General features: G+C 40.8%; 1 protein-coding gene across 4 annotated transcripts in view; it reads right to left on the bottom strand.

Moving 5' to 3' along the window:
• Nucleotides 1–12,684, bottom strand: part of Zmat4 (zinc finger matrin-type 4) — a 381,839-nt gene that overhangs the window by 200,814 nt on the left and 168,341 nt on the right. The window lies entirely within an intron of this gene.

Genomic DNA, 12,684 nt, shown 5'->3' with positions numbered 1-12,684 from the left:
TCATCAAACTATGGGCAGCCCTCATCCAGCTCATGTCTGCTTTTGGGAAACAAAGCTTTATTGGATGATATTCATGCTGGTCCCCTTCCAGACTGTCTGCAGCTGTTCTGGTGGTATAAAGACAGAATAGGAGGGAGCAAAAGAAGTGGCACGGTTGGCATCATCTAAAATCCTAATGTCCTGACGTCTTACAGAAAAGCTTTGCCAGCCATGTCTTGGGTATCGGGCTAGTTATTATGGAGTCTTGGAGTGTTCTGTCTAAGCTGAAGGCCTGCTATCCATTTCTGGTATTGGTATTTCATACTGGATACACACAGTCACAAGAGAGACATCTCAAAGCCACCTTCTCTACAGAAATGTGGACGAAAACGTTTTGAAGGGCACTTTCAGTTATACTAAAGACACCAAGTCAGCTAGCTTAAGGACTTCACTTATACCGTAAGTGCAAAGATAATTTAGGTAAAGGGCTCATTCTGGTAGTAGCTTGACAGTTGAACAAGCAACCTGGCCTGTGGGCCTGAGCTGAGTGGTTTGTGCTTTGAGCTGACTGTTCTATGGCCTTACAGTGGCTGTATCTATCTACACAGATACAATGGGACCATCATCTTCCCCTCTTTCCATTCTGAAGATGAAGCAAGACCATTCCCAGAATTCCCAACACACCCGCAGTCTATTCCTCCTATACCCCACTACAGGCACAACACCACAGACCCAGGCACTAATACAATTTCTACCAAGACAAGGGTCACTGTTTGATCCAAACCTGCCTGATATAGCAGCTGGTGCCGAGAACTCGAGATCTTGATCTCTCTCATTCTCCCTCCCCCCTCCCTCTTCTTCTCATTCTCCCTCCCCCTCTCCCTTCCTTCTTATTCTCCCTCCCCCTCTCCCTTCCTTCTCATTCTCCCTCCCCCTCTCCCTTCCTTCTCATTCTCCCTCCCCCTCCCTTCTCTTCCCTCCTCCTCTCTCCCCCTCTCTTGCTCTCTCAATCTCTCTGTCTCTCCCACTTTCCTGAAGCCTACAGCTTATCAGAAAACGCTGGATACCTGAACAAACTTTGGGCTATGTGAAAACGAGAGTTTTCCATAGATTGGAAATGTTTTCCATAGATCCCACTCTATTGTAAAAAAAATAATGCACAAGTCACCAGGCATGTCAATTAGGGTGAGCAAGTCTGACTCCCTATTAAAATACCTATGCATACATATGTATAAAAGCAAACACTTTGTGCTTCAGAAATAAAACTATTCCATGAATTATCGCTATGAACTTGAGTACAGCATTTTATCTCTCTCAAGCTTAAGAGGTTAAGACGAAAATCCCTTCAAGGTCTATGATACAAAAATCATTACTAATTCAAAAGCTTGAATAAAAGAACACTGGGTATTTGAATAAATATTTCATTTATACTTTTTTATTTATAAGCTACAATTTTTTTTTTTACACAAAGAAGGTGAGCTAGCCTTAAAACGTTAAATAGCAAAAGGAAAATAAATATTCGTGGAGTTGGTGGCAAGAAAGAGCATTAAGGACCAACGTAAGGAGCCAGGGCACAATGCAAACCACATGTTCTTGGGGAGGTGCTTATAAGTTCCACCTACAAAAGTGAGCCCTAAGTGGTCTATCATTTAAATCATGAGGGTAACAGTAAGTTATAAAACTGACCGCCCATGACATAGGACTAACAATAATGGTTTTAGAGGAAGCACAGTTTTGCTTTATATCAACAGTTAAGACAAATTCCACTTATATCTCCCCGGGAAGAGAACATGCAGTAAATATTATTTCTTGTTTCACCATTCTAAAATAAAACACGTTAGTTATAATAATGCTAGACACCAAAACAAAATCTGACAGATCTCAGCATCTTTATACGATAGCAATGTATTCCTAAACAGAGACAACACTTAACACTGACGGCTGTGACCCACCCTCCCCGTGCGCCCATCCTTCTCTAAGGACAAGACCCTTTGCAGTCAGCTAGAACAGGATTTGCAGCCTGAGCACTATGGACATTTTAGAACAGAGGTTTGTTTGTTTGTCTATCTGTGGATTCCTTCTGCACTGTAAGATGCTTTGAGGCTACACTAAGTGCCCAGAATGTAACAAAAAAATACCTCCATATATTGTCAAATGGCTCCTGGGAGACAAACTTACTTTGAATTTTTCCTTAGACAAACTTGGCTGAGAATTCAGAAGAAAAACTCATGAAACCCTATCCCCTTTTACTTGAAGTCTAATTCAATACATACATATACATGTGAGCACACACAGTTCCAATCCTGAGCCTGGAACTCAACGACCTTTGGGAATTATTGCATCTGCTTAAATCAAAATGTAAAAGAAGATGCCAAACATTTCTGTCATCCAGACAATTTTTAGTGATCTTGTCTAGTTAATTAAGCAGGGCATCAAGGACAACTCCTTTCTGAGTTCTACCACCATAGAATAGTTTATGTACATTGTACTTTATCTGAATGGAATTTTATAACATGCATTCGTTCATAGTCCATTTCTTTTCTCAATACAGTATTTTGAGATTTGCCCATATCGCCATATGAATCAGTAGTTCTTTCCTGGACACTGGTGAATAGTATTCTATTGTATAAATGGAGTTTATACAAAATATGCTGTATTATACAATGTAGGGTATGAATAAATTCATTGTATAGACAGAACGCATCTGTTCTCTGTCTCAACTGTGGCAAGCTCTTTTTGAGAGTGTATGAACTAGTATCAGGACCCATACAAATGTAAGAAGAGCTGAGAAATGATGGACTTAGATAGGCAGAGAAAATTCTGTATTATGAGTTGTGGGAAATACATCTTTTGGGAGGCAGCAAATCATCTCTGTTTATGCAATACCTACATGGGCAATCTACATATCATTTCATACCTTTAGGCTAGGATAAGTAAATGTTGAAAGGATTTGTATTTTAAATTAGTAAGATTCTTAAAGTAATAAAAATTTTGCTATCATTTAAATATTTATTGTTAATTATGTTAGATTATAAAACAAACATACTATAATTCATTATCCATGTGTTTTGATTAAGAACTAAATGATCCAAAAATATCAAAAGTAACAAAAATGAAATAGTTCATTTTAGTGTTTCTTTTGTACATTACTTTCTTGAAGGTTCAACATTTTAAATTAAAGCATTTGGCATTATTTAGAATGTGATTGGCCATGTATAAAGAGTAATGTGTTTGAATGACCATAATTATGTTTAAATTATGCAGACCTGCAATTCACAGAAGTTCAACTTTAATTTCACATGATGTGAGTACATTATATTTTAACATGAACCGAAAAGAGATAATCCATAATAATAGAAATGCAAACTGAACATTTATCACACTTACCCATGAATAAAAAGCTCATAATCATGAACTCATGAATATTTTCCCAGTAAAATATTTTCCAGATGAAAAGGGTGTCACCTTAAAAAACATGTTGCAAAGATATAGCTAAATTGGGCAGGAAATGTTGCTCAATAGTAGCATGTGTGCTTCATCATATATGTAAAGCCCTGGCTTTGATCTCCAGCAGCCCACCACCTAACACAGTGCTCTTTCTGTTTGAATAATCCTGAAAGGTAAAAAAAACAACTACCATTGGTTGCCTTATATTTTTACTAATGATGGTGGAATAAATATTGTGAACGTGACCATTCTTCCAAACGACCATGGCTAGCCACAGTAACCCTGAGTAACAATGTTGGAAATGTTGCCATTCAAAATATGTTACAGAGCTATAAAATAAAAACAGTATGGCATGGCAAACAAAAGGAGACATGTGGGCCAACAGAACAAAATGGAAGACGCAAACATGCATGTGCATAATTATATCCATTTGCTATTTAACAAAGAGACCAAAGCATTCACAGAAAAAAAGGTAGCAGTTTCCACAAATGGTGCTAGGAACACTGTATGTCCACATGTAGAAGAATGAAACTGAACAGTGTCTGTCACCTTGAATTTCATTAACCCTCATTCACTGTTGGTGGTTTTGAAAACTGGTTCAGCCACTATAGAAATTGGTACGGAGAATTCTCAAAAGCTAAAACAAATCTACAATACAACTAGATATGTCACTCTTGGTATATGCCCCAAGCTCCACATCCTCCTGCTGAGGTACCCGCTCAGCCATGCTCACTTCTCTCTTCATAACAGCCAGGAAATGAAAGCAACCTAAATGCCCTTCAAATTGGCAAATGGCTACTGATGGTGTGAGAAAAAAAAAATGGGGCTAAGATGGAGTTTACTGGGTGAGACAGTCCAGACTCAGAAGGACAAATGTTACATGTTCTCTCTTGTCGGGGATTGCTAGCTGCAGATCTTCAGATGTGCACAGACAGTAACCAGAAACCAGGGAAGTAGACAGGGATCCTGCTGGTGGGGTGAGTGGGGAAAAGCTGTAGAGAGGGGTATGGTATGATACAAGTGATATAAAAAAGGAAATGCAGAAAGCCAGGGGAAGGACAATACAGAAAGAGAAGTAAGGGAGATGAATAAACAATACCAATAAGGTTTGAAAAAGATAGAGGAGCCATAATTTATATTTACATAAATTACATATATGTATACATAGACACACATTTAAATAAAGCAATACAGCTTGTGATCACAAGGCCTCTGCCAAGATCCACAGAATACCTAACAAAAAACCTTGAGCTTGGTCAAGAGAGTCCAAAAGACTCCCCAAGCAATGCAGGCTTTTGCCTAGTGTTGCCTCCCAAAGGTTGAAGGTAAGTTTCTGTTGCTGAGGATACTATACACTTCAGACACAGGAATAGGAGGACTCTAACTGATCTCACACTTAGTCCCCGAGGACTGGCTTTCACACTGCTGGGAGGTGCTGTGCATGATGCCCAAAGGGAAGACAAAGCAACCCAAAATCCTCATGCATCAGCAGTACCTACAAACCACAAGGATGGAAGCATGGCCCATGTGCCTCAGAGGACAATAGTGACATGTATTTTATCAATAGCCAGACCTTTGTAATTGGGCTTCAGGATTTCTCAGCAGGAAGCAAAGCAGACCTAGTACTGTAAACCTACCCTGGTGGGTGAGATTATGTGTCTTAGAGGAGACCCTACTAGTGCCATTTTATTCAAACAGTATAATTCCTAATTGCATTTTATATGTTACGTGTGGCTCATATCCCTCATCAAAGAATATTCTGTTTGCAGCAAGAGTCCTCTACAAAAAGTTACAGCTGATGGAAGGGCAGACAACAGCTGCTCATGGGCAGACCTACCCCCAGTGAAATGACACATCTGCAATGCAGTTCCTGAGCATAATGCTCAGGGAACATCGGAGAAGAGGGAACAGATTGTAAGAGCCAGAGGACCAGTAAGACTGCTGAGGCATCGCCTCTTCTAGCTATAACAAGGAAGATATACTCATGAAATTCCAAGAACATGGCTGCCTAAACAAGACCTAAACAATCAAAACTCAAGTTCAGATCCCAGTGTAGATGTGGAAATCTTAATGCACCCAGGTGAAGATCTGCAGGCAATTAAGGACTGCCTAGAGATGAAAAATTAGTCTTCCTCAGGACCAAGCCCCCTAACTGGTTACCATTACCAAGGGGCCAGCCCTAAAAAACGATGCCAAGCAGTTAGCCCTAGAAGCAGCCTCAGCAGGTTATAGTTTTATATTTATTTACACACACACACACACACACACACACACACACACACACACACACACACACACGCAATCAATAATGACTAAACAAAAGAGGCCGTGAATTTGGGAAGGAGCATTGGGGACATGGAAAGACCTGAGAGAGGAGGTTTATATAATTAGATCTTAATCAAAATAGTTTTAGGTGTAACCAAAACATATTAAAATGCTTTTGTTAGAGACAAACTGATGAAAACATACCCCTCATTTGAAAAAGTGGGCGTGAGTATTAGGAAAACGACATGCAATTTGAGAGAATTTAGACCTCAGTGTGTACACAGGATTATGCCTGGAACAAAGTTCTTACAGAGATCTAAGAAAATCCCATGGAAGCACATCTCTAAGGAAAGGGCAAATGAATCTGGTTCAGGATGAAAATAATAATAATAATAATAATAATAATAATAAATAATAATGTCTAGGAAGGATTCTGGGGAGACAGTGGAATGGAACACCCCACGTATTTACATCCCAACCTCGCAACTGCTCTGGAGTCATCTACCTGTCTAGTAACTAGTTCAGAACTCTAGGGTCCACTGAAGGTTTGTATCTTCCAGGGGAAGGTTGGTTCACACCAAGGTTCATGTCACTCAACAGCAGGAATTATCCCAGTAACAGGTATTCCTCCTTCATTGACAGTTCCATGCTGAGCAACTATACTCCACAGGATTTGCAAAAGACAGAGAATAAAGGGAATTCAGTTACCTCCTATTTAAGCAATCTATGCATTCACCACTGTCAGCTGCTTTTAATCCTAGGAATAGCCACAGAAGTTAGCCATCTGTGGTTGCTAAATGTTCCCCATTGTTGCAAAACTACTCACCTGTGGCTAGGTGACATCTACAGGGTTTACAGGTTGGGGCCCTTACTTTCTCCTTCAGCCCATCTTACACAAACACACACACACACACACACACACACACACACACACACACACACACCTCCTCACATATACATATACATACACATACACAAAGTGATAGGCTGGCTCAGAAAACACCTGAGAAGGCCTTGAATACATAATGTAGCCCGATCTTTAGCACGAGGGTAGCTTATAACAAAACAAAAAAGCAAGCAAAAATAAAAAAGCACATTGAAATTTTTTAAATAACACAATCCAGAGAGGAAGGCAGAATTTTTAAGGTTGCAAGATACTACACTCAACTATCCAATTATGAACAACAATAAAAACAAACTCATATCATAAGACATACCACATACCAAGGAAAGGGAAATAAATCAATGAAAATTTACTGCTAAAAAAATTCCTGTATGAAGATTGTATGGGACTTAGAGGAATGAATAAGGGTGACTATGGTCAAAATACATTGTATAATATATGAATTTTTCAAAGAACTAATTAAAATATTACATTTTTAAAACTGTGAAAATTGAAAAACAATGAATCAAAAATTATTTAGAAAAAAAATAAAGCTTGAAGATAAATGAATCACAATCTACCCAGAATGATGGGTTGCTTTAAAAATAGTAGAAAGAAATACATACTTATAAATTTTTTGCACTGAAAAAAATGATCTCAGATAAACAATCTAAATTTACAACTTAATGAACTAGAAAAGGAGCAAACTCAATCCAAGGCTAGCAGGAGGCAGTAAATAATAAAGCTTACAGCGGAGAGGAGAGAGAGAGAGAGAGAGAGAGAGAGAGAGAGAGAGAGAGAGAGAGAGAGAGAGACAGAGAGACAGACAGAGAGAGAGAGACAGAGAAATGAGAGAGAGAGACACACAGAGACAGAGAAACGAGAGAGACAGAGAAACGAGAGAGATCAATAAAACTAAAAGTTGACTTNGAGAGGAGAGAGAGAGAGAGAGAGAGAGAGAGACAGAGAGACAGACAGAGAGAGACAGAGAGAGACAGAGAGAGACAGAGACAGAGAGACAGAGAAATGAGAGAGAGAGACACACAGAGACAGAGAAACGAGAGAGACAGAGAAACGAGAGAGATCAATAAAACTAAAAGTTGACTTTTAAAAAGATGTTTTGACATACTAGGTCCCTTTTTGTGAGCTCTCCATAGTCTCAGTAATAGTGTCAGGTCTTGGGACCTCTCCTTAAGCTGGATCCCACGTTGGGCCTGTCACTGGACCTTCTTTTCCTCAGGCTCCTCTCCATTTCTATCCCTGCAGTTCTTTCAGACAAGAACAGTTATGGGTCAGAGTTTTGATTGTGAGATGGCAACCCCCTCTCTCACTTGATGCCCTGTCTTCCAGCTGGAGGTAGGCTCTGCAAGTTCCCTCTCTCTACTATCAGGCCCTCCCCTTTGAGTCCTGAGAGTCTCTCACCCCCCCCCCAGGTCTCTGGTGCATTCTGGGGGGGTCCCCCCCAGACTCCTACCTCCCGAGGTTGCTTGCTTCCATTCTTTCTGCTGGCCCTCCGGAAGACCCAACAAGCAGCTGGAAGAGTCAGATGCAGATATTTGCATCCAACCAATGGACAGAAGCTGCTGACCCCTGTTGTTGAATTAGGGAAAAGCTGGAAGAAGCTGAGAAGGAGTGCGACCCTGTAGGAAAACCAGTGGTCTCAATTAACCTGGACCCACAAGATCTCTCAAACACTGGACCACCAACCATGCAGCACATACCAGTTGATATGAGGCCCCCAATACATATACAGCAGAGGACTTCCAGGTCTGGGTTCAGTCAGTGAANATGCACCTAACCCTCAAGAGACAGGAGGCCCCAGGGAGTTCAGAGGTCTGGTTGGGTGAGGATTGGTGGGGTGGGGTGGGGGAAATGCTCATGGAGACAGGAAGGTAGGGAGGAGGTATGGGACGTGGAACAGTAGGAGAGTGAGTGGACAGGGAGGGAATAAAATCTGGAGTGTAAAATAGATAAATAAATAAAGAAACAAAAAAGAAAGTAAAAAACCATTAAAAAAGGTATTTTGACAAAATTTCAGTCACATCAACTAAAAAAAAATATTCTGTCTCCAATTACAGAAAGCCAAGTGAAAAGTGAAGTCACGGTTTCTATGGGGACAGACTTAGGACCCACACAACAGCAAGCCACAACCAAGAGGAGGAAGACGGAGTGCAGACAGAACAGCCAAATCAGTGGACAAAAATCAGAGAAGTACAAAAATATCAATCTCCTGGCAGTAACAAGCTCTGAAACCACAGGCTTCACTCATGAATTATGACAAACGTAAAAATCCAACACGGCTCTTTCTAAAAAATTATACCACAAACTAAAACAAAAGCGAACTGATCTGAAAAGAGACACTTCCAACTGGAGACATGCTGGGGTCAATGTTCACTGAGGCACGGTTGATAATAGCTAGAAAATGAAATCACATTATATGTCCACCAACCGATGAAGAGATAACAAAAATTCAATACACAGTCACAATGGAATTCTCTTCAGCTGTAAGATCAACTTTCACTCTGAAGTTCTCGGGAATATGGACAGAAGTAGAAAACATACTGAGTGGTGTACCTCAGATCCGGAGAGACAAATGGCACATGCTCTGTCTTGTGTGAAGAAGCCTGGCTTCAAATATTTAAATTCCGGTATTTAAATTTGAGTGTCTATTGAGGATAAAAGGCAGGAAAGGAACCACAAGGTGGTAGGGGGACTAAAGGAGAGACAGAACCACAGGGAATCTGAAAGTGAGAGGAGACAGGCAGGAAAAAGGCTTACACAGGGTTGGGTACAGGAATTGGGCAATGTAAAGACCAGCCGAAACTTGGGATTATGATAAAGACATATATAAACCCACCATTTTATAAACTAAAAATCATAGTTAAAAGTGTTTACAGTAAGCTAGAACATGGGACAGAAGTACCTTTCATGGGTAGATAATGCAGATCCCAGAAGTCGTGGGCACTTATTCAAGAATCCAGTAGCTTATGGGATAGCCTCTTAAGAGCTGTTGGCCAGAGGCCTCTCTCAGAGTCTGCTCGCTTGCTTCTTCTCCGGTGTTAGACAGTGATATGAAGAACACTGGGGGAGAAACCTTATCAGCAGTCTCACACACCTGAGGGCAAGATATGCTCTTTGGGGCAGTCATAATATGGCTATTTGGGGGATCACAAATTGACTTATGGTTTGCTTTGAGATCCACTCAACAGGCGGGAACACGGGTCTGATAATGGAGATTTGGTCAAAAGCCCATGGCTGGGGCTGGCAATGTAGCTCAGTGCTAGATGCCAAGCCCAAGGACTTACATGTGACCCCCAGAGGACACGTATGGTGAAAGTAGGGAATAGATTCTCCCAACTCTCCTTTAACCTCCACATGTGTGTTGTATGTGTGCCAACAATACATTTTTTAAAGCATGTGGCTGGAGGGCACAGGCCCAAAGGGGGAACATACTACTGCTATTTACATGAGTTAACATGTTTCTAGCTGTCTTTTAAATACTTACGTTAATATCATTATACCAGCCAGTGCAACTCTCATCTTTGGTCAAGGATCTCTCTTTAGGAGAGGACCATACATAATACAGAGAGTTCTATTTGGTCAAAGTACTGAGCAGTGATGACCATGCCCTTAAACACGACATCTCTATCATGCCTCAATCCCCCAAGCCCCAGGGCACATTGTAGAAGACAGAGCTGAAGGAATTTGGGAGCCTGAGGATGCGCAAGAACATTGTGAGAAGCTGCCACCCAAACATGGCATCATCATTGCGACTACAGACATACATCAGCTATGGGAACCTACACAGATAGAGAAGGTGCCTGTCTGGCCCATCCTTTCCCAAAGAACTAATGGTTGTCAGTGGTTTCTGGGAGGAGTCATTTTCTCTAATGATGTAATCACTGAGGAATGATGAAGACAAGGGGAGGAGAGGGTTTCAGAAAGGGAGCCCCAGAAAGTAATGGGGTGAACATAATCCCAATAGACTGTATATATTCATGAAACTGTCAAAAACAGAGAAGATAATGGGACGCAGACTGCAAAGACACATGTAAAGGAAATGTATAATTAGCCTATCTGCTAAACATCAGAAAAGTACAAATCAAAACTACAAACTCATTAGCATCACTACATTTTTTTAAATAAGCAAAAATTGCATTTTCAAAGATGTAGAAATCTTTGGATTCTTGTGTGTTGCTGGAAATATGACACAGTGCAGGTCGTACAGTAGAACTTCTCAAAGCACTCAAAATAAAGAGCCTACCATCCAGAAATACTACCCTGCACCTTAATTTAAAGGACTCAGAGCAAGACTTGAGGAGTTAGAGACCAGGGCAGGCCTGTATATAACAGTTTTATTCATAGTAATTGAAATGTGGAAGGCATCTGGGAGCACATATCTAGAAGAATGGACCCATGTCATGATATGTCTAGTCTCAAAAAAGGAGTTTATGACATACATTATACATAAATGGACCTTAAGCATACTGCATCACTCAGCAAAATGCAGTGGATGGTTAACAGAGGAGACAGGCACTGGACCATTCTACTGGCACAAGGTACTTAGTGCTCAGGGTCTAGGACTGAAGGTAGGGCTGTGATGTCACAACCCGCAGATGAAGGACAGACGAGGAAACGATATTTTCTGAGTTTCAGCCCTAAAGCAGCACTACTGACTCCAATTTACATGCCTGTGGGTTGGGTTATGAATACCACAGGCCTCAGAGGATTCAGCTATGGGAGCAAGAAGAATCCAGACACTGGATCCAGGGATACATTGCAGACATAGGCTGAGTGTAGCCTCTTTGCTTTTAACCTTCCCATAAAATTAATTAATTAATTAAAAACCTTCATACTTCCATATTGTTGAAATAGCTAACAATATTACTAAGAAGCCTGGGGTCATCTCTTTCTTGCTGATGTTATAGATGATTTTACGTGTGTGTGTGTGTGTGTGTGTGTGTGTGTGTGTGTGTGTGTGTGTGTGTATGTGTGTGTGTGTGTACACTCATGTGCATGCACATGCATGTTTGTTTGCAGATGCCTGAAGAGATACAAAGTCTAGAAATCTCAAGTCCCCCTGGAGCCAGAGTTACAGGCAGTTGTAGGGACTAGTACATCTCAACTATAGAGCCAGCTCTCATCTCTCAAGATCTTTGAAGTAATCTCCTTAGAGAGAAAATCTGAGGGCCTGTGGTGAGGGGTGAAGAGAGACCTGTTCTTAAGTCTCTCATTAAGTTTTCCATTGTCTTTATAAAAATCAAGAGTCTAGTGAATTTTATCTCCAGCTGAAAATACCTTGAAATTCCATCCTGTCTTACATTTTAAAAGCATTGCCAGGGAGATTGTAAGTACATCTGATTTTCAGTGAATGCCTAGTTGGCATGCTGACTCACGTGACTTCTGTGAATAATCTACGCTTCAAAACGAATCCTGTGTATTCTGCAGAACTAACTAGAGTTGTTCTCAGGTCCCTTAACAAGTAGCTGAATACGGAAGCATTCATACTCACTGGGCAGTCACAAGCTATTACAGGCTGTGTCAAGGCAATTTCAGAGATGGGCAAAAGAGATTCTCTGCTCTTGGTGAAGCCCTAGGCACTATCAGATAGCATTAAGGATGACATGTATAAGAATCCTAGATAGCGACAGTAGGTGGGCTGCTGCCGAAGAAATATGACTTGTGAAAGGCAAGCTTCGAATGTGTCTAAGCTAGCAAGGAATCATTTGCTTTAATGAGGACTTTTTTTTTTTTTTTTTTGGTTAACTCAATGACTGCCATTCTTCCAACAAATGATTCTTGATTCTTCTCATAAACTTACATGCTCTTCCATGAATTACCAAGAGAGACACAGTGGATCTTCGAGGAAAATGATACCCTGGAGGTACATGTCAGCAATTAGGTATAGCCAGGAAGAACCAGGCAAAAACAAGATGTTATGAGCATGAAAATGACAGAGACTCTATTTCTAGGAAGACATTCAAGTTTTACAAAGGACGTGGTTGCCGGTTGAGACTAAGAAGCAACCAGACTCCAAATAACCAGGGCCTGCAAGCAGGGAAGGTGGAAGTAGCTATATAAGCATGGATAGTAATTCAAGGCAAGGTCAG

The sequence above is a fragment of the Mus pahari genome, chromosome 19, assembly GCF_900095145.1.
Source record: "Mus pahari chromosome 19, PAHARI_EIJ_v1.1, whole genome shotgun sequence".
Lineage (NCBI taxonomy): Eukaryota > Metazoa > Chordata > Mammalia > Rodentia > Muridae > Mus > Mus pahari.
Note: the sequence above shows the minus strand (reverse complement) of the source record. Positions and strands in the feature narration are given on the sequence as shown.